The sequence below is a fragment of the Carassius gibelio genome, chromosome B9 (assembly GCF_023724105.1).
Source record: "Carassius gibelio isolate Cgi1373 ecotype wild population from Czech Republic chromosome B9, carGib1.2-hapl.c, whole genome shotgun sequence".
Taxonomy (NCBI): domain Eukaryota; kingdom Metazoa; phylum Chordata; class Actinopteri; order Cypriniformes; family Cyprinidae; genus Carassius; species Carassius gibelio.
In genome coordinates, this window is record NC_068404.1 from 8,928,421 (window position 1) to 8,952,427 (window position 24,007).

The window sequence follows — 24,007 nt, forward strand, 5'->3', positions numbered from 1 at the left end:
TATGGTTACCGGTCCTTCTTTGGCTCTCTAACTGCCCTAATTATCATCCTTAAACACAACAAACAGAAATAAATCAGGGCATTGGGCAGATGTTAGGCAAACATTAGAAGCGAATTTCCTATCTTTTCTTCCTGTGAGTCACTAGAATGAATGGAAATATTAAACAGATGCAGAATATACTGTTCTGCAGATGATTATAAGGATGATGATGATAATAAAGCTGATTGAAAACTTACTGGTGGCTGTGATGATAATGAAGATGCTAAGTGAATCTGATCATGATAACGCTGGTATTCAAAAGAAAGAACATGAGAAAGTACCCTTGCCTGATGTTTATTCTTTGATCTAAGTTCGGAGCCTGCTAATGCGGATATGAGAGCATATGGGGAACAGAGAATAAACCATACAGTAAGCCATTAGACTGCAGGATCATTTACCACAGCGGTGAACAAATGGCTTGTGTTGATAAATAACAGTTGGTCATCCAGTGGAAAAGTCTCATTACTTCAGGCCCTCAATACATAATGTGCTGTCTCCAAAAGTGCTGAGACTTTAAAGCGCCTCATCTTTGATGTGAGCACAGAGTCAGAAAATAGCTAGAGCAGTAACATTTCAAAGGGACAGGATGCAGGAGCTCAATAGATTTGAAAGGTAATGAGGCGGAAAATACAGAAGTAGCAGCTATAACTTTTTTCTGCTACCAACAAGTTGGCCCAGTGAGAGGCGAGGAAAGTGGGAGGAAAGGAGAGGAGGCTTTGACTAATGAGGGATTACCGGGTAGGGAGGGATAAAAGGTGGAGAGATGCCTTTAAAGGGGGCTTAATATTCTGTATAGAATATTAAGGGAGTTTAGACCTGGTTTTAACCCAGAAAACTCAAACTTGGCTTTACTGAAGCCAAGGGTTTGATGAGTAAACAAGATTTAAAGGGGAAGCTCAGGCAAAAAAAAAAATATATATATATATAGATATATATATCAGTTATTATTTACTGATTCATATGTCGTCCCAAATTGGAATAACTTAAAGGAAAGGAAATGACTTTAGGGAAGTCGTGGCCTAGTGGTTAGAGAGTTTGACTCCTAACCCTAGGGTTGTGGGTTTGAATCCTAGGCTGGCAATACCATGACTGAGATGCCCTTGAGCAAGGATGGGAAATAAAAATAAATTAAACGAACATAAAGGGTATTTTACATCCCTATCTGTCAAATCAGGTGAGGCAAAAGAAGACAATGGGAGGTGAATCTATAACAGCTGTTTACAAAAACTGAAAACTAATCTTTGACTGCACGAGCAACTAATGCAACAGCTTTGCAGCTAACACAAAGACAATACTGCACAGTGCAGTGACGCTGCTGACGTATGACGCTGCTGACGTGTTATCTTTGTTATTGGGCGCACCAGAAAACACGTCAGCAGCATCACTGCAGTGTTGTGAACGTGATCACAACAGACCCGGAAGAGAAGACAATGCTGAATAAAGTTGTATAAAGTTCTTATTTTTGGACCAAAATGTGTTTTTTAAAATGCTTCAAAAAATTCTAACTGACCCTCTGATGTCACATGGACAACTTTGATGATGTTTTTCTTACCTTTCTGGACATGGACAGTATACCGTACACACAGCTTCAATGGAGGGACTGAGAGCTCTCGGACTAAATCTAAAATATCTTAAACTGTGTTCTGAAGATGAATGGAGGTCTTACAGTTTTGGAACGACATGAGGGTGAGTTATTAATGACATCATTTTCTTTTTTGGGTGAACTAACCCATTAATATTATGGTACCCCAGGAGATCAATCAACACCTTGTTGAATCAGTACACACTTGTACACAGTTTTTTGGGCTTCAGGGTGTCCTAAAGGTTATAATATATGTATTCATAATGTAACAGCCCATCTGTGTATATTCACACTCTAAATTTGCTTTGAAACAATGTGTATTGTGAAAAGCACCATAGGCTACAGGTAAAACTTACTGTACATGACTTAAGTAATCCAAACAAATGTAATCAAAGTTGTCTAGAATCACTGTAATGGTTGTATTGCTTTAGATAACTTGGATTAAACCACTGAATTTGTATAGATTACCTTGCACGATGAACAGACGAAAATGTCAGTGTATTTATATTGCGACAATTGATTTTTTTGGATGTAACCTTGAATCATTTAAACATTTGGTTATCCAAAAGATATTAACATTGCATTGCATTTCATGTTCTTTTATGTATCTTTAACATTCACGCATTTCATGGGAAAATAAACCTAAGATCGCAGCATGCTAACGCTGTGTTGTTTAAGCAAATTATGAGTTGTAAATGAAACATGAATACATTTTTATTTTTTTTGCCTGAGTTATAAATATGTCATTAAAGAACTGGAATAACATTCAGTAATTCAGCTGTGTATACTCAAATGCACCTGGTTACGTAACCTTTTGTTTTGTTGCCGTTCTTTTTTTCCACATAGGTGTTCAATGCCAAACAAATGGTTCAATTTTCTCATCACCCTGGAGGAGCAATTGCACACTCTCTCCCCCCATTATCAACACTACCAGCGTGACGAGCATTGTCATCTAGGTCTCTCTTCGCCGATGACCTTTCCAATCAAATAACACATGCAGTCATAGCTGGAATTTCACTGCATCAATGTAATTGTACTGCCAATGAAGCAATAACCTGTAATGGCACACAAATGAATGAATTACTGCAGACTGGCAAGACATTTACTTATTGACATTTAGTAATGAAACAATTAAGAGGCAGACTGTTTTCACTAGGGGAGGTTAGCTTGTGCTGCACCACAGCATATCGTATAGCAGCAGCTTCCTGCCATATCATACCCAGCATTTTTATTTTATTTTATTGTTAGTTCAGATGTCACAGCAGTTTTTGAACACATGCATTGCATGATTAAAGTTTCTTGCAAATTTCAAAGGATCTGTAAATGGGTATGTCTTAATAAAATAACTATTATGGCTATAATTAGCTAGTCATGCATTAAACGTGTAAAAGAGTATGGAGTGAAAAATCCTACAAAAAGTCCTACATGTGACAGTAATCAGCGTAAAGACTATTTGTGGTTACAAGGGAAGTGGGTGTATTTGAAAAATTGCTGATTTTAAGATGGAAATGATAAACAACAAGTAATCTAACATATCTATGATTAAATTTCCCCAGGAGTGGCACAAATTTTCATGATGTTGTTTCAGGTTATCAGCCTTTCTATAGTGATCACCATTCACATTACTGTTCTTGGACTGTATTTCTAGGATGCTGGTAGACGACCACGAGGTCAGTTTGTAGGCTAACCCAGAAGGCTGATTCACTGAGTTCCCTCAAAAATTAATTTTTTTTTTTTAAATATATGTTGTTAGCATTACTTCAAGAGCTCTAGTACACGCATATATCTTGTGTAACTACTTAAAAAAAGTGTAGTTATTGCATATATACTTATTTCTCAACTCTGATCCTCGAGGTCAACTTTCCTGCAGAGTTTACCTTCACAATATTTTTTTTTTATTGTGTTTCAAATATGGTTGCACTGTCGAACATATTGACAAACCTTTCATGGTCAGCGAAATATTCCTTATGTGTCATTCTTTTGGAATGTGTAGGCCTATGTCAAGTATTTGAATATATTTGTAATTGTGTATATGTAATGAAGGAGCTGCAGTTTAGTAGGTATGCCTAATATAAATTTGATAAGCTAATCAAAATTATATATAATTTTAAATAGAAGTACTATGTACTTTAGTAGGTAAGTCAAAACCAGACAAAATAGTCCTACTATTAAAACATAATGCTTTTAAAATGTATGATACTATAAAGCAAAACACCTTTTATTTAATTCATATTTATGCCAGTTTTATTTTTTAAAGAATTTGGATATATCATTTGGATATATATTTTTTTTTGGTGGGGGGGGTCACAAGGGACCTCATATGTGATTTCTGAAGCTGCTCTGTATTTTAACGTTGTCTACACCCCTGAGCAAGACGAATTATCAAAATTATCCCGTAAAAACTGTAGTAGGTCAGTAAGAAAGCGTGTATCTGCTAGAAGTTTTTTTTTTTTTTACTGCATAGCCTATAAATGGCAAAACAAAGACAAAAAACTGACAGCCATCACGGCAGGCGCTACTATGAACTGTGCATTTGAAAATAGTAAAATACCTTACTGATCAAAACAAAACATGCTCTAGACTAACCTTAACGCTCTTTAAGCTACTCGACACATCACCTTACAACCTAACTAATCCAACAGAGCAGTGAGATGGTTAGAACGCCGCTATCTGTCAATCAAGCGCTCTGTTTAAAGAAGCAGCTTCGAGGCTCCGCCCCTCCACAAAACTCATCTGATAAAATACAACGAGAGCTGGAGGAATCAAAGACACCGACTACACGGTCCTCCCTTACCGCTCGAGCAGCACCACCGATCCCGCAGCACGCCTCCAGCTCTGTTTTTTTTTTTTTTTTTTTAAATCAAAGCACGCAAACAATAGCGGCTGAAAAGGATCGAGAGGAATATATCACCCGCTTATAACAGAACAATGAACGCGGGCTGATTTCTCAGGTAAGCCGCGCGCTGCACTCCGTTCTATTAGCATTGATTTGTGAACGCAAGATATAATAACGACGATTAGTATATGATGTGCATGTTTTTAGGATATGTTTATTCTTTTGCATGATTGTTTTTAATTGCGCTACTTGCACGCTCGACGTCATTTACAGCACGTTGTTCTGTCGCCTCTGTGGACACAATGCAGTGATGGCTGCACAACATCTGAGTGCTTTTCCTCGTAAACCCTGTGTTCGCGTTCAAAACACACGCAGTGTTGAGTTCAGTGTGCTTCATAACCATTTCCCTCTGTGTTCAGTGGCTCTTCGTGTGCTATGCATGCTGAAGTTCAATTAAATACCTCACGGCAGCCCTTAAGTGCAGTCTGATGCTATCTACAGCATAGGCAAGACCCCTTTATCTGCCAGGTGAGCAGACTGGGGAGCACATCTACTGGTTGGGTGGTAGGGGTGGAAGTTTTGAATGGATCGGATCACTTCCAGATTTCAGTGTTGTTAGATGTTACATATATGCATGTATAGATTGATGGTGAAAATGTTCTTTGTTAGAATGGCAATAGATGCAGACCTAATTGAAAGAGTGTTGCCTTCTTTTATTTTATATATATATATATATATATATATATATATATATATATATATATATATATATATATATATATATAAATAATGTGTGTGTGTGTGTGTGTGTGTATATATATATATATATATATATATATATATATATATATATATATATATATATATATATATATATATATATATAAATAATGTATATGTGTGTGTGTGTGTGTATATATATTTATGTGTATGAATGTATATGTATGTGTGTGTATATATAATATATGTGTACACACACAAACATACATACAAACTTTCCTGTATTATGAATACATTTTGTAGTAGTGTATATAGATGATTTGAAATTGATTTATTTTCAGTTGTCATTTTAATTAAATTTTATATTTCCTTTTATATATTTGGCCATTTCTTTTTTTCTTTTTTTATTATAACATTTGGGTTACATTAAAATATAAAATTAATATTTAATTCTGGCTGTATTTCAATGAATGAAAACACATTTTTTAATAATTAACAATAATGATACTGGTCTATTTGCATCCTTTTGATGAATTCTGTATAATTGGTGCATCTGTTGACACATCATAGGTTGGTGCTGTGCTTATCCTCTCTGGTGATGAAAAAATTAGCTGTTATTAATGAATCGTTTTTGTGTGGTTACATCAGGAACTGTAGAAGACTATGGAAGGTTTATGCAAGTATGGTGTCTATGTTTGTGTGTGCATCTGGCTAAATCTAGGCAATTTTCCAGCATGACAAGAACAACAAGCAGTGTGACAGACTCGATCCAGATGAAGTCACAAGAACAATAGGACATTTTCTGGAGTAGGAAAAAAATGCCTATAATGGGAAATTGTGTCTAGAGACTATGGATGCAGTTTTAAACTAGCTGTAGCAGAACAACAAGACTAGATACAAAGCCTACATTGTCCAAAAATCACAACCACATACACACACTGCAGAGCTATAAGAGACTAATTGATGTAATGCATTTATAATTAATCTATTAAGGATTGGTATATACAGCTATTTAATTCTAGGCTTTCATACTGGATGCATTTGGTAGTGCTTCGTGTGCACGGTGATGTCTATATGTTTTTTGTCAGATGGAAAATCGGGTTAATCAGTGAAGTCTTAATGAGTTCTTCTAGGTATGTCATACATAATATTGAGTTTAGAGTGTATTAGCTAAAGAATCTAAAAATAGGCTGTTTTTACAGTAGTGATCTGTTATAACTAGTCATCTGTGATCAGTGTTATGCCAGTTTCAAAACTACAACACACTTGCATTAACATAGCTCATGGGTCTTGAGATATCCTGATTCCAGGCCAGCTCTCAGAGGAGCTACTGTAAGATCTGCATATGCAAACACTGGCTGTAGATGCTGTAAGATTGCTGTTTTGAGTTCCTTTTTCTCAAATGAAACATGACACATACTGGCCTTATTGTCCACTAGCTCAGTTTCAGACATGTGGCTTATTGACCATCACTGCAGTTCCTGATCAATGTTCATGCGGGTTTTATGTTGTATAGATTATAAGTGGGGTCAATGGAACATTGTTGTCTTTTAATAGTTCTCTGGTCAGAGTTCTTTCCTTCTCTAAATGTTCAATATGCATGTGCCCAATCATGTAACATGTTATAGCTGTTTGTTTTAGGACTCTACAAAAGGGTTTTTTAACATTCACAATATTCCCATTTTAACTGATACTTCCAAGATTAACTAGATTTTCTTTCAAATATTGCAGTTCCAACAAGAATGTTTGATAGCCATTAGCCAACTATAGTTAACAATACATTGGCAACATATTGGTGGTCACTGTTTCGTCACCTGGACTGAAATGGATTGTAATTATGTACAGTATTAATGTGCTAAACCAAAATGAAGCTTTTTTTTCCTATCCTAAACACCTCTTACTCATCCTTTTTTCTTCCTCTTTAATCTTTGTCTTGAAATGGCCATAAGGGTTTTGTTTTGCATGTTGAATGTGACATTGTCACATGGCAGATTTGCATTTTTCTTTTCTTATTCGAAGCAATGGAGCATTCTTTGTTGTGTGGGTGTTTTTCACAATTGAAAAAAGAGAACAGCGGAGCTGCAATCAGGTTGAGGTAATTAGAAAAGGCAACAGGGTGAAGAACTTCAGCACAGCTGATTTGCAGATTTAATCAGTCATAAGTCATTACATCCCAATGTACACACACAATATCAGGCAAATGTAATTACCACACAACAACCGCTGTAACCTTAACCTGCCAAACAATAAAATCTCTTACATAGCACAAGGTCATTTCAGACGGACAGCACAAACATCAGAGCTGGAACAGACAGCGTAATGGATGTTATTACATGCTAGCAAAAATCTCAGTTCTTCAGTGTTAAGGACCAAAGGTTTTGTTGGTTATTTGAGCACAATTTGTCCTGCCATTTAGTGGTGCAGCTACCCATTTGTTGAGGCATACAACACTATTGTTTTCCACAGGCTGATGTCTACTAAGGACAGTTTTAGGGCTGCAACTAACAATTATATTGATAATCGAATAGTTGGCAAATTATTTTTTATTAATAGGATTAAAACCCTATATTCTTTATTTTAATTTAACTGACAAAAACACTATTGCACATTTTGTTCAATGTCCTTAAAACAAATGTGCCAACTGAATGCTATGAAAACATAAAGGGCTTAACAATTTATAAGACAACCTGTCGTAAGACAAAACGCAAACATTTTAGCTCAAATGCTTGCTGCAATTGTTTGGGTACTTTTTGACTAACTGGGTATATGAATAAAAAAACACTATAAAGCACTTAGCTTTTTTTCTGCCTTTCACAGATAACAAAAGTAATTATATTATAGCATTAAAAATAGCCTACTACTGTTACTAAAAAGCTTACGCATACTGGAGGTCTAACCAATACAGAAAGCAAAAAAAATATTTTGGAAATTACCGATACACTTTTAGTTAAGAGCAGCAGTGGCACAATCCTTACAAAATTGGTTAAAAACCTTTCATTAATTTGCTTTAATAAATGTGTTAAAAATCACTGTAGGCTACTTAGTGAATATAGTTTAAAACTCTAGTTCCAAAAAATTAACACGAAGGAACACGCGTTAATCTTACTATCATTTCTTTATCCTGTAAAAGCGTCTGGTATTTATATTCAGACAATAACACGCTGCTGTCCCTGTACTCTCATAAATTACATGTTGACACTTAAACATAAATTTAATGTTCAACAACAGATATACCAGAAGAATTAATGTTTTTGCATTGAATATGGTCTCCATTGCCTTTCTGTGTTCTGTCTGTTTAGTGCGCCTGCTGCGCCGGCGCTCTTGCAGTAAATATTTCAACTTAACACTGACTGTCAGGGGCGGGCTTTTATGCAAAAATGGAAAGGCTTGAGTAAATCTCTGACATTTACAGTTAAGGATATGTTGACTAAAAAAAAATTTGGACGCACACACACATCTGTAAAAGAGCCTGACAGACAAGCCATTATGCTAATGCATAAGCTTGAAGCTTAAAATAAAGATGTATCATGTTTTGGGCAGCTTGGATCACATACTTTTCCTGCAGGAGCTCATTCTGTTTGCTTCAATATTTGTAGATGCATTTTGTCCATAGAAATGCATTATTCATTGCTGTAATTTAATGTGACCGGCTGCAGTTGTACGTGCACTGTGGGCAGACCCAATTAATCGATAATGAGAATTGTCGATGGTTATCATTATCTTATTGATGATAATCGATTTGATCTATTAGTTGTTGCAGCTCTAGACAGTTTGGAAGTTTTTTTTAGCTTAATGCCATTTTGTCTTAATAAAAGAACACCTAAAGTACCACAAATGGTCATACTGATGTGTCTTGTATTTTGCCAAAAAATTGCTCAAATACAACCATATTCTGCTTTGTTTTTTTCTATGAAATATTCAGTGCTTATTAATTCTGCATGAAGAATCCAAAGTCAAAACACTATTTTCTCTAGTTTCTTCAGTGTTGTTTGCAGAGGAGAACGCTGCGATAATTACAAACCACCACGTTGTTGTTAAATAAGCTACAGGCATCTAGCCTGGGTAAAAAGATGCACATGAACCTATTGAAATGATAATGCATATTTAAATTTTAATATAAGAAGAATATTGTCAGTTTTGTGTGCCTTTTGGTTATTTGTAGGCTTTGTAGGACATGCCTTTTAAAAGTGATTCTGATATCTCTTTGTGTTATGTTCCTTTTGGTGTCCCCGCTTTAGCTCTCTCTGTATGGTACTGTACTGATTTCGCTCCCTGTTTTATGTAATTTGGCAGCCCCATTTGTCAACATGCTCTTATGTCTTCTGATAAATGGAGTGTCAATGTTTGTCTATTGAGTTTGAGTCTGGCTGTTCAGTTGATGAAAATTGAGTTTTATGCTCAACAGTGCCTATATTCGCACAATGGTGTGGTCGCTGTAGTCTTTGGGTTTATTTACACACAAAAAAAAAGAGAAAAAAAAAGCAAATGATTAATTTGGCCCTGGTTCGCTCAGTTTACACTGTCATTTTGTTTAGCACCGAACCTAAAGATACAAAGGTACAGGGCTAGGAAAAAAATATTAATTTCTCTGTTTTAATCGATTCTCATTTTTATGAAACGATATTGATTCTTAAATAGCCTGTTTCCTGTTAATGAATGGAACATCCAATAAATTGCAAAAAGCTTTGGGCTTTATAACTTTTGATAAGAATTATTTTTATTTATTTATTTTTAAACCGTATTCCAATAATAAATGCCATTTTGGGGTGTCACTTAATGTCATATTTACCTCAGGAAAAAAAAACTATTTGGTGACCATAAAATCGTTAAGTAGCTAAAAAACACTAACTGACTGACATTTTACTAAATATATGCACTATAAAGCATTATAGTATCATAATTCTTCAGTGTAATGTATGCTACATGTGAGTAAATCTATAAAATTATGATTTCAAAAAATGAATTTGACTAGAAATATAATGATGTAACTGTCAATATATTATCATGAAAATGTCATTGAGTGTAATTTAAGTGTTTGTATACAAATCAGTTAATTTTATTATTAATGTACCAACTGACACATATATTTTACAGCACTAGTTGAGAGCAGTGGTGAAGCTACAGGTGGGGCAATGGCTCCCAGTGAAATGTAAATAGTTTCACTATAACTTCATATATGTGTTTTAAAATATATTTAACGTGAGTTTTCAACGTCAGTTTCACAATGCGATTCCGGGAAATACACGGGTAATGTGTCCCGGCAATTGTTCCCGGGTCGCTAGATTTTGCACTTTCACACTGCCAGTGATTACCCGGAATATGTGCGTGCTTTCACACAAAACCCGTAAAGATCCCGTAACGACACGTGACATCAGGGCGTGACGCGTAAAGCACGAGTCGAAAACGCTATGCATGTTATACTTTCACTTAGGGCTGGGCGATATGACGAAATATATCGTCTGGACGATAGAAAATGTCTATCGTTTTATATAAGGCTCTATCGTTTACGCCACGATAAGGCGTTTACGGCAGAATTTTACGTCAAGATGCACCTCACGCAACGGCATGCCCATGCACGCTGCAATACATAAACAAACATGAAGGAAGACGGTAGTAGACATGGTTCAGACCAGGGTAATTCTCAACAAGATGACCAGCCAACCCAAACCGAGGAGCTTGTACCTAAAAGAGGGGCGACTTCTGTTGCATGGACGCCTAAAACGGATGAAAAAGTTGAAATGTTTTTAACTCGATGCGGTGCGGACGCGCCTGGAAAAAACGGGTGCATCTCACCGCGCTTCCATTATGACCGCGCATACCGTGCGCCTACATTGGAAATAACGATCTTGAGCGCACAAAATACGCAATATGTGAACGGCACCACAGGCTTTTACCCGTGGCACACCATATAGTCATAGCTCCCGCAGATGGAAGGAGATCACTTCTGCTATTGCCAAGCATATCTACACGGTCGATAATAGCGGGTTGAAATATTTTAATGGCAGGTGTTAACATGACCAACAGTCTTGCTTGAAAATAAGGTTCTAAATAAAATAAATATTTAGTCCATACTACCTTTTATTTGTTTTGTATATCATTTCAAACTGCATTTCCACATTGCAATTTTATATAGACTATTCATAAACTCAATTAACAGAAAAATTGCTATATCGTTATGTATATCGTTATCGGGATATCAAATGAGCTATATCAGGATATGAAATTTTGGCCATATCGCCCAGCCCTACTTTCACTGAAGCTAGCGAACAATCTCAGCATCAGCGTGGAAAGTGAGGAACTAACTGATCTCTGCTTCATTACAGTTTGCACATTTTTTCATTAGACATTAGTTAATAATTCAACTTTTCGTTAGCTCTGGAACGGTTAACATTTACGGTTATTTCAGGACCACTGTCGTCAGAGATGACTGACAATTAGCATACAGTTTGGATTGGCGGTATGGTTCAGTTCTGGGCAAGAACTCCCTAGGCATTCATGCTGCCTAGCATGGATAAGAGCAGGGAGACCAGCGATAACCCCCCAAAACAAAACCATATGGTGATATCCCCCAACACAAACTGATAGCAAAGCCTTAAGCAACAAGCATGTTGCCCTTAATCAGTGACCAAAACAAATATGTTGCCAACAAATAAAACCCACGTAACTCGTAGCAACAATCCTGTTGCTTTTAACAAATGGCCTAATGAATATGTTCCCATTACCTGCTTAAACAACATGTTCTACTGGATTCCACTGGAACAAGCATGTTCCCAACAATACAGCTATAACTTAAAAACAAGCGTGTTCTCAGTAATGATCAGGTAGCTTAAGAACAAGCATATACCCAATACTACTAGACAACTTAAGAACAAGCATGTTCCCAATAATGACCAGGTAAGTACAAGCATGTTCCCAATATGACTACAACTTTTAAAACAAGCATTTTCCCATTAACAATCAGATAGCACTGGGACAAGCATGTTTCCGACAATACAACTATCATTTAAGAACAAGCATGTTCTCAATAGCAACCGAGAGCTTAAGAACAAGCATGTTTCCAATACGATTAGACAGAACAAGTGTGTTTGATACCGGAGCAGAATCTATGCTGAACTGATGGCTACATCCAAAACTGGAAAATGTTGCCTTTTGGAGAACACAAACGTAGAACACAACCAAGGTAGGAAGTCAAACCCAATGTTAGCTTCACTTCCTGCCTCCTGACATACCTTCATCTGGTCGATATTTAAAGGCAGAATAGATGTATCCTTTACTGCCATAATAGCCACAGTCCTCAGTGTTCTAACAGGTATGGTTGAGCAAAATCCTGATCCTGGTCTCTGATTTTGTGTGCATACAACTTGCTAATTTCCCAATTCCTAGTGATAGTGGTGTTTTGCCTGTTGAATTTGCCATTTAATTAGCTTTTGAGCAATGCAAAAACTGCTTATAATACTGATGGACCACATAGCTATAACTACCCTTATGAAAATTAACCATGTTTTTACTACAAATAAAACCAAAAAACCATGGTTACTATAGTTAAACCATGTTAACCACAAAATAACCATGGTTTTGCTATATTAACCATAGTTTAACCATGGTATTTGTAGTAAATCCGTGGTTATACAAATGGTAGTCAACACGCCAAAAAACCATGGGTTACTACAGTTTTACTGTAATAAAACCATGGTTATTTTTCGTAAGAGCACAACCTCAGAGAAGGGAAAGATATTGTTAACATGTAATGATTCTTTTCTGTATGAGTCTTAAGAAGTCTCTTTTCAATGTTTACAAAAGCAGGAGCTTTTAATTTCAGTTCTGGGCTTTTAGATGTGCTCAGCTCCTGAAATCGTCGAGACATGTTCATATAAAGGTAATGCTTTACCAGCCGGAAGCAAGCTACAAAGGAATCAAGAGTTCAGATTTGTGTACTTGCAGGTCATTGTACTCTGTGTGTCATATATGGGCCATTGCTTGAAGGTCAAAAGCAGAAGCTCAAGTCTAATCCCAAGCAACGGTGACCCAGGAACTCAATACTTATGGTTATCAAAATCTAGCCTGTTCCTATTGTGCCACAGTGCAGTAAATTTAACCTTAGGGTGCTCCATGGGACTTGGCTCTATAATTAGTATAGTGTAAGTCAGACTGGATGAAATGCCCTAAAACTGAACAAGCAGTGACATTTTATGAGATAACCATCTCTATCACATATCTGTTAGCTGATAACTGGTCTATATATAGAAATGCTAGCCAAAGTAATCAAGATGGCTGATTACTTCAAAATTGTTCAGTCATCATAATGTGTCTTTTCCATCCAGGCTTTGGTATCTCTGAAGAAAATACAAGCCTGCGAATGACAAAGATTTACAGTCTGACTTACAGTATGCTAATTATAGAGTTCCTGGGTCACCGTTACTTGGGATTAGACTTGAGCTTCTGCTTTACCCTTCATGCTACAGTCCAAAGTCTGCCGTATATGACACACAGAGAACAATGAGCTGTAAGTACACAAATCTGAACTTTTGATTCCTTTGTAGTTGGCTTGCGGTGGGTAAAGCATTAGATTCATATGAACGTGTGTCGACAATTTCAGGAGCTGAGCACATCAAAAAGCCCAGAACTGAAATGAAAAGCTCCTGCTGTTGTAAACACTGGAAAGAGACTTCTAAAGACTCAAAGAGAAAAGAATCATTGCATGTTAACAATATTTTCTTTCCCTTCTCTGGGGTTGTGCGCTATAGTTTTATTAGAGTTTAATTGAACCGCTGACTGTCTCATTCAAGTCCCAAACTTTGAGGAAACATGATAAAGGATTCTCTGTTTGAACTCAGCGCTGTGCTGTTTTGTGGCAGTGAGTCATAGTCTCTCTGGTCTTAATGCAAGAAGCGTCATTGTCAATCATTTCCGAGCTTTATGACATCTCCATCTGTTCTTTGAGATTATCTCTATTTGACGTCTGTATTAATTCCTAACACCGTTTAGAGAAATTATTTGATTCTCCATAGCAAATCATATTACTTTTGGTATGAGGACAAAGATTCCAGATGTCAATGAATGTCTTTTGTTGTTCTTTCACAAAGATATTTGTAAATTTAACTGTGACGACTAATTTTAGTGTATAAAAAGTAAAATGTGTGGAAGTGAAAAATCTGTCAAACTTTAACACCAAACTGAAAACTTTTACTGAAAAATTTATAAACATTTATTAATTCAAGCATGTGCCGAACAAGTGAACGATTTATCAATATAAATAAAATATATCATTTTGAAATCCTGAGCTCCTGATAGCATTTGACTGACTATACTGAAGTCTCATCTACGGTTTAGAAGTTTCTCTTGTATGAATTCTGTAGGTTATGCTGTTATTAATGAGTTTTACAATTTCCGAGACTTGTGATTTAATTGCCTAAATGTAATTATTTGAATTGATCCAAAACATGTGAAAAGCTTATTGAGCATCCTATACTGTCTACAGCTGTTTGTTTTTTTTTACCGAAATCCTAAAATATTATAAAGCACTATTAAAGTTCATAAAGTTCTTTTAGGATTAGTATATCGAGAGAGAGAGAGAGAGAGAGAGAGAGAGAGAGAGAGAATGAGAGGGAATATGTGAAAGGCCTGATTATATTAGTGTAATATTCGCAGTGTGAGTGGAAAGTGGGTCAAAACTAGTCATTATTTTGAACACATTTAAATGTTTTACTTATTATACTCTTGTGCAAAAGGCTACTTGTTTCTAAAGCTTTAAAGATGCACAGTCAAAATACTGGGATCGGTACTTTTATTGATTGATTAATTTAGTTTTTTTTCTTACCAAAATTCTGGTGCTTTTGACATCCCTACAGTTTTGACTTGGGTAGGTTCGGTGGCTGGCAGAGCGTGAAGCCGTCTGAGCCATCCATTACGGTGACGGAGGGATGGATGGCTCACACACAGGCCTGTGTGTCGCTGCTTTACACTGCTCTCTGTGCCGCTGTCTAATGGGCTGTCAGGTGTCAGGGGCAGCCGCTGCATAACACCAGCCAGACTCTGGCCCCGGGGAGACAAGAGTGTAATTTTAGATGACAGGCAAACGCAGAGGTTCTGGTCCAGACCTTCGAGCGCCAAGAGGGTACATTTGTCTGGGATGGGCTTTGGACCACAATGAAATTGAATGAACGTCTATTAGAAGTACACAAAGCAAGTGTAATTGAGTCTAAGGGAAAGCTTGTAAACCCCTGAGATGGGTGTGAGCAGGTCGCTTTAGTGGCATGTTCAGGTAATTGCTAAATTTGCAGTGTCGAAAATACTATGCACAGATGACTTGCCTTGCAGACAGAAGTTTGTGATCAAAGACTCTGCTTACACTGCTTGCAGACTGTGTGAAAAGCATGTGTTTATGACTTTGTACATCTGGGCCAAAAGACCAAAATATAATTTCAGCATACCAATTTTATGACCGATCTTAGCGATTTAATTTTTTAAAATATCATTTTACATTTACAGAAATTGTTTTATTTAATATGCATGAAAGGCATATTAAATGCAAGTAAAGTGCCTAATGTTTTCAATAACCTTGGTTATGGGTGAAGTAATTAAAACTTAAAATGTAATCCTTCCAAATTGTGTCTATTTAAAAACTTTTAAAAAAAAAACTTTTTTCTAATAAACTCCTAATTTGCTGCTAATTGACAGTAAGGAATGCAGCTGGTATAGTAGTTAGATTTATGAATGAATTATGAATCGTCAAAATGATTGACACTTAGCATACAGTTTGGTTTGGCATAATGGTTCTGTTCTGGGCAATAATAACCCACCCAATCTGCTTGAATTGAAGCAGATATCATTAATGTACTTAATGTTATTGAAGTGTAACAGCAATATTCCACTGAAAAGGAGTCAGATTCAATGAGGAATATCAGAAAGCAAAGTCCTGACTGGGGCAAAAGGAGGAGCTGGGGATGGAGGAGGGTAATTTCTAATAATCACTGGATTATTACAATTAATATGATATATCGCCCAGCCCTAAACACGGCACAAAGTATTTTTCCTTTGAGGAAAATAGTTGGATTCAAGTGTTAAATTATTATTATTTTTTTTTCTTGTTGATGAAATTATTTCAGATCTACACTCCTTAATATCCGATCGAAATTTAGTTCAGATTGAGATCTGTTGAATTGATTGAGGTGTTTACATGAAGGCTTTTCAGTCCGATTGAGCCAACAATCCGATTATATAAACAATTATGTGGCTGCGTGTAAACATAATATTGTTACTCAAATGTACAACAGTTCTTGCGTAACAGCACAGAAGAAGCTATTGCAAAATAGCTTGAGGCATTTTTACATTTGCACAACACCTCTGCATGTCATCCGGCCCAGGAGCTATCAGATCGGTCCGTTTGCAGCTTGCTCCAAACGTGCAGTTAATGGGGTCAGACATTTCTGTTTGTCAATGCATGCACAAACTCATACGCCTGCCTGTTCGCACTCTTGCAGAGAGGATGTTTTGTTAAAGCATTTTTCAAGTATCTGTTGTGTCAAATTTTCTTATGTAATTTTCCTTGCAAATAAGTCACTTTCATGAGCTGTTATGTTTGATGTTGCAACCCAATACGATTTGAAGTTGATATTTGTAATCAAAAAGGCTTTATTTATTGTACCTATGCCAACCAAGCAGATGTGGTTGATATGGAAATGCTGATGGATTTTTCCAGGTATTACAGATCTCGCTGATTCCAGTAGGCAGGAGTGTTATATATTTCACCTTGACGTGTCTTGGGGAACTTGTCGTGTGTCGGCTGGATGACAGTCTGTGCTGTGTGAAGACCTTTGTTGCTCCCAGGAAACTATTGAGAAGCCATCATCCCACTGTTAGCGGAGGTAGAGCGCTGTCTTTGAGACGCAGAGCTCTCAGTAATTTGTAAGAAACGACCGCTGAGAAGTTCATTTTGTACTTCCTGGAAACATTTCTTCAGCGCTATGTTTTTGACGTTCATTTCATAGCTTTTACCCATTCTGTTTCTGGAAATACCACTCTTATCCAGTTCCCTGTGTGTCACGGTTAAATATCTTAACCCGGTGGTTAATACCATCTCCGTTAAAAGTTTTCTTTGTTTAACAGAATTTAGTTAAAATTCTGAAATGCTCCTTTGAAATAATAATTCATGTATTTAGGTTTATTTTGAATAATAATGTAATGTAATAGTTAAAATTTGTGATCTAGTGTAAATGCTGCTTTAATAAGTAATTTGTCTATTTTGGTTTATTACTATATTATATTACTATATTAGTTAAAATTATCTCATTTAAATGCTCCATTAAGGAATTGATCTATTTTGGTATATAATAATATAATATCTATCTATCTATCTAAAGCTATCTATCGATCTAAAGCTATCTATCTATATATAGCTACCTATTTTTATGTATATAACCGGTTTTGCTAAAACCATCTAGAAATGAATTAAAATGCCCCAAAATGTAATCTTGATTTTGAATTGATCAAGACATATTTTCTATTTTGTTGCACTAAAACCCTTAAAGATATTCACCATGGCAACCATAGTTAATTCCAAAATACCATAATGACTTCATTATTCATGCTGCCACCTCATACAACATTTATTATTGCTGTAAAGCCATAATTAATTATTAAAACATGTCTGTACACTGCAGGTTGAATCAGTGTACGATATGTAACTCTTTTCAGCATTGATAATAATAAGAACTGCTTCTTGAGCAGCATATTAGAATGATTTCTGAAGGGTCATGTGACACTAAAGACAGTACTGCAGACTTGGTGATTTTCAAAAACATGTCAGCTTTTTTTTTCTGACCTCAATCTTTTTTCATGTGATCAGTCATCATGCATTGTTTTGTGATAACATGAATTAATCCAGTCAGTTAAAACCAGTAATCGTCTTTGTGTTACTGCAGAAGTGTATTTGGAGCACACTTCCTGTGGAAATAGGGCTGGACGATATGGCCAAAATTTATATCACAAAATATTTCTTAATTTTGGTTGATTTGATAAAAAAAAAAAAAAAAATCCTTGTTAAAACGGCCAAGAACACACACAACTGATGACTGTACATAAAAACTTATGTGAAATGAATTTGCCAAGTCTGACACCACATATAATAAATACATTATAATATTTTTGAAATAAAGAAAAAAAAAACGCACAAATAAATTTAATGTTCGCCTTTTATTTGTAAGTAGTCTTCATACAAACAAGAAATGTGAAATCAATGTCATATAATCTTCTCAGACTCACGTAATTAATATTAATATCTTTGACTTCAAACTATAAGCTAACATACACTACCAGTCAAAAGTTTTTGAACCGTAAGATTGTTATTGTCTATAAAGAATTATCTTCATCTAACCGAGCCTGCATTTATTTGATGCAAAAACAGTAACATTTTAAAATATTTTTGCTATTTAATTTTTTTTTTTTAAATATTAATCATAAATTCAGTGCTTAAAATGGCAGTTTCAGGCGCTTTGTCGACGTTGATGCCACCTTCACATAAAAAGTCAAAGGTATGAAAGCATTTTAGATTTCGCAAGCAAAACGGCGAAGATAGTGTTGTGGACAAGAACAAAGCTATTTGTAATGCAGAGGTGAAATGTTGTAGTAATACTACAAATCTGCGGAACAGCAGAAGAAAAAAATTATTATACATGATGATTAATACATAAATGATGACATAATTATTTTTTAACTGAACTATCACCAATAAGGCAGTATTAGTTGTCCCACATTGTCCATAGGCTTGTAGCCTTAATGTTACAGCAAATTTAGTAAAATTGTATGATTATTTTATCTTAAAAATTAAATGACATGACCCTGTTTGATCGAGGCATGCGACTGTTCTGACTTTTTTCAGCATACATTTTTCATCTTGCATCAAAATAGTTCTAATATGCTGATTTGCAGCTCAGAAAATAATTTGTTGTAAACAACGTAGTAGAAATGTTCAGGTTTCTTTTGATGAATAGAAAGTTCAGAATAACAGCATTTATTTGAAATAGATCACTTTTGATCAATTTAAAACATCCTTGCTAAATAAAAGTATTAATTTTATATAACCCCCCCCCCCCCCCCAAAAAAAAAAGAAAAGAAAATGAATCACACACAATCACACTTGAAAAAATATTCAAATAGAAAGTTATTTTAAATGGTAAAAAGGTTTCAAACTTTCACTGATGCTGTACTTTTATATCAAATAAATGCAGGCTTGGTGAGCAAAGAGAATTCTTAAAAAAAAAAAAAATCTTACGGTTCAAAAACCTTTGACTGGTTGTGTAGGCTGATTATTCTTATAGAGTGTAGCCAGTATAAAGAGTATGAAAATTGAGTTGCTGCAGAAATTTTTTTTATAAATAAAGCAACAACTAAAACATGAATTATTGACAATGCAAACTGATTCTCTGCCAACAGGAGGAGATCAAATAAAAATGCCATCAAAACTTTTCCGAAGACAGTCCTTTCCCTTCAGAGATACATTCATAAAAAACATCCACTACGTGTTTTGATTTTAAAACGCGCAGTGCTCATGTTTATGCAACGATGTCAAACGTCACAAATAAATCAATATATGGGAAACACTGGTAATGAGTATCGAAATATCATAAATGCGTTTAAAAATCATATCACCGTTATCGGAAAAAAAATTATATCGCGATACATATTGATATTGCATTATTGTCCAGCCCTATGTGGAAGCTTTGACTGTTTCAGTTTGTTGTGGCTGATCCCATCATCTTTACCACTGCATATATGTTTGGTCAGCAGCATGAAAGAGATCTGAATAAAGTTTAATCCGGAAGTCTGGCTCTGTTATCAGACACTGCCTTGGCACGTTGGAGGCGACTGCTGACGGAGAGCTCTCTCATCCGTACTCCAGCGTGTAGCATGAATGCCACCCTACTTGGCACACAGCTCAGACAAAAGAGCACATTCAGCAACAAACTGATTGCACCATCATGCATAAAAAGAGACAGAAAATTCTTTGTTCCATCAGCTGTCAGTGCATTCCCTGCCTCAATATGTGAACAATCTGTGTGATGTGCACATTTTTTCCTTGCATATAATTTGCACCGTTTTCACTTGTAAACTGTTCCACTGATATCCCTGCTGCTTTTCCGCATGCATTATCTACAAAATCCCTTATTGTATGTCATTTTACTCCTGCTGTTTCCACTCTGTGAAGCGATTGTGTTGTTGTGGTCACGATTCAACCTTATATTGAATGTGAAGAAATCAAAAATACGCTATGGAGATGGAAAATTGTGAAATATGCTACCTGCTCATTTGTTGCAAATGGCTGTTGAGGTTGCATCACACGCTGTTCATGAGTGTGTGTGTGTGTGTGTGTGTGTGTGTGTGTGTGTGCGCGTGCACTGGTGTTTGAGAGTTGGTGAAAAGTTTGTACTTATTCATTCCGTCACACTTTACATTTTGTTCCACTGACTTCTATTCAAATGCATGTAAATGTGGAACCCAGGATTGTGTTCCAAAGTTCATGTCTGGTAAACTCAGCCCTGTGAATGTATGCATCACATTGTGTCTAGATGTACGACCAATAGAAGATCGTTGTGGCATCTTAGCTGGATTAAAAAAAAAATGCAAACTTTAAATATGCAAGATTGCAGCATTGCAGTAAATTTAAGCATATTATATATTTTTACATTTCGCATGTATTGATATGTTGAAGTGTGTGTGTGTGTGTGTTGTTTTTTGCTGTTGAGTGTGATGTCACTAGGCCAGTTGAAGTGTCCTTTGTAAATTTTGCATGCTCAAATACATTACAAATTTTAATAATGTGAAGTATTACAGTTTAATAACTTTTCTATTTTCATATATTAAAAAAGATGTTTGAGAATGGGTCAGATTAATTTTTTTCTGAATACTTAGTTCAAAAGACTATTTTTTTATATATCTTTTTAAATGATCTAATTAAGTAGTATTTGATGAATGCCTGTTAATTTCTTTCAAAACACAGACATTAATTAAGGCCAAGCTCTTAAACTGTAAAAAATAAAAATAATTTACTCTCGTCCTCATGTTGATAGACTGTATGAGTTTCTTTTGTGGGACACAAACAAACACATTTTAAAGAACATTTGGATCTAAATTAGATTGTCATAGCCTTGCATTGTCTAAATAAAAAGAATTACATTTCAAATGATCATCTTTTGTGACCCGCAGGAGTCAGTCAGTCAGAGAGGTTTGGAACAACATGAGGGTAAGTAAATTATTATTTTTTGGGTGAACTGTCCCTTTAGTTATACTAGGTGGTGGCTATAATAAGCCCTCAATCTGCACTGCATGTGTATTTATGTGAGTGTGTATTCATATATTCTTCCTGGTTCATGGTAGTGGGCTGTGGTGTATTTGTGGGTGGCAGTTTAGGTGTGATTGCCAATAGTCATGTATGTGAGTATTGGCCTCTGTTCATCAGAACAGTAGGGAGACTGTCTGTCTCCTGTTTGAATACCAGACATCATCCTGTGCCCAGGTACATAGTGGCCTTCTGAACCACCACTCCTCAGGGTCAGAGTTCATCCACTTTTCCTGTGGAACAGATGGAGCTCGGTGTGAGTACAGGTGTGTGTGTGTGTGCAGGCCATGTGGTTCTTCCTCCTTCACCTGAACAAGCTTTGCTCTCTGTTTGTTTGGTGTTTTGGTGTGCGTTTCTCTATTTGTACCATACAGATCTTATCATTATAGAGGTCTGTTTTTGTTGTCAATCAGATGTTAACTGATACAAAAAAATAAAAAATAACAGTGAAGAGACTGTTTTTTGTTGTTGTTGGTATTATGGCCGATAACCAGTAAAAAAAAAATAAAAAATAAAAAAATAAATAAAAGAATTAGTGAAAGAAATTAGTGCATTTTGTCCAAATAATTAAAACTGAAGACTAAAAATTTGAATCAGTATTTTTAAACATTTAAAAATTACTTTAGGCAATACAACACTGTAATGTAAAGTGTGAAAAATTTATTAATTTCAGGTTTTGCCAAATAATACATTCAACACTATTATTAAATTTGTGCTGATAGATAGAATAAGTGAGTGTTATATGATAGGGAAAGGTAACCTCAATATAAACAAAGGAAATGAACGGCACAGATCAAAGTCCAGCAGAGTTATTATAGTTAAATAAAATTAAAGCCATAAAGAAAGTATTACTTGAAATAAAATGTTAACCCATTAGATTGTTTACATTTACAGCTAGTTTGCAAGGCAAAGTTGGCAACTTTTCATTTTAATTTTGTTTAACTTTGTCGTACAAGAACTAAAACGGAAATAAAAATTATATAGACATAAAAACAAAACAATAAAAAACAGCTAAATGAAAAATATAAAAATACAAAAAAATCATAATGTTAATAAATAATTAATAGTACCTCAATGATACTAAAATAGCACTGATCCAAAATCAGCCAATACCAGCTTTTTTAATATCTAATATTGCTCAAAAAAATCAATAATGTACCAATATGTTGTCCATCTCTAAAATCAACCAAGTACTAAATGAGGAAGGGTTCGTTTGGACCTAGCACATTAAGACAAATGTCAAGTTAAACTTAATTGTAATATTAAATGCCCAGAGATCCCATGCATTCGGTTTCATTCAGTTATGGAAAATGATTCATTTGCAGCTGTATTGTAAAAACAATCCTATACAGGAGACACTGTAGCATTTTTATTTATTTATTTGAGATCCCAGAGTCCCAAGAGGGAAACATTTTTATTTTTCTCTGCTCTGACATGATCCAAAGCTGTTTGCTTTCTTTCCTCTGAGATAGTTGCTGTGCTTGTGCGTCATTCTGAGGAGAGCCCTTATGGAGGACTTGGTTTAAAACCAGGCAGGGAGCTTGCCATTTGTGTGTGTGTGTGTGTGTGTGTGTGTGTGTATGACTGACAGCCTACAAGATGGCTGGAATGAGGGCTGAAACGGTCTCCTGCAGGGTGAGTGCAGTACCTCGTGTTGAGCACCAACTTGGTGCACACACAGTTACTAGCTCTGTTCCAAAACCTAGTAAGCTGCCTACTGCCTAGATAGGTAGCTGCCTTCAAAGGCACCACCTCACTGAAAGAAAAGCGCATAAGTGTTTGATCTGGAGCACTGCATCAGGGCTCTTCAACTCAAGTCCTGGGGGCTGGTGTCCTGTAGACTCTCAGTCTAACTTTAATGAAACACACCTGTCTGAGATGTGAAAGTAATTCTGAACACCTGATTAGCTTGTTCACCGGTGTGTCATTAAGATTCATGCTACTCCACAGGAGACTGGAGTTACAGAGTCCTGCTCTACATGGACAGCAAGTAGACTACATGTGCATATGCATATATTTTGACACGACCCTGGACCACAAAACCAGTGGTAATATATATTAAATGGTTATATACATATTATATCATATTATACATTCAGTTCTTCTCAGAATGATGTGAAATTATCAAACAATTAACAAACTGTCTACCATCTTGTATTTATTATTATTGTTACTGTATTATTATTATTATTATTATTATTTATTTTATTTTGGATGCACAGATTTTTTTTTTTTTTTTTGATTAATGTATTAATCTATGCTGTCATAGTTTTTAGATGTGAAAATATATTCATTTGGAAATTTTCTAAAGCTTTATTATTATTATTATTATTATTATTATTAGTGCGATTAATTAAGTGAGTGTTAATTAAAAATTAAGTTAATTTTAGATATAGAGAAAGTATGTCAAAACAATTAATCTAACTATCTATCTAATTATATATCCAATGTTTACTGATTAAATTAGGGAATATTTTTTAAGCAAATTAACAATATA

At 35.5% G+C, this 24,007-nt stretch overlaps 1 protein-coding gene across 2 annotated transcripts in view; it reads left to right on the plus strand.

The window, feature by feature from the left end:
- The first annotated feature begins 4,343 nt into the window (after window positions 1-4,343).
- st6gal2a (ST6 beta-galactosamide alpha-2,6-sialyltranferase 2a) overlaps window positions 4,344-24,007 on the plus strand; it is a 56,991-nt gene continuing 37,327 nt past the window's right edge. The window contains exons 1-2 of one of the 2 annotated variants that reach the window (XM_052565282.1): window positions 4,374-4,572; window positions 21,378-21,414. The gene's annotated coding sequence lies outside the window, so the exon portion shown is untranslated. Of the gene's footprint in view, window positions 4,573-21,377; window positions 21,415-24,007 lie in introns of both variants that reach the window. The other variant, XM_052565281.1, reaches the window with a different exon arrangement.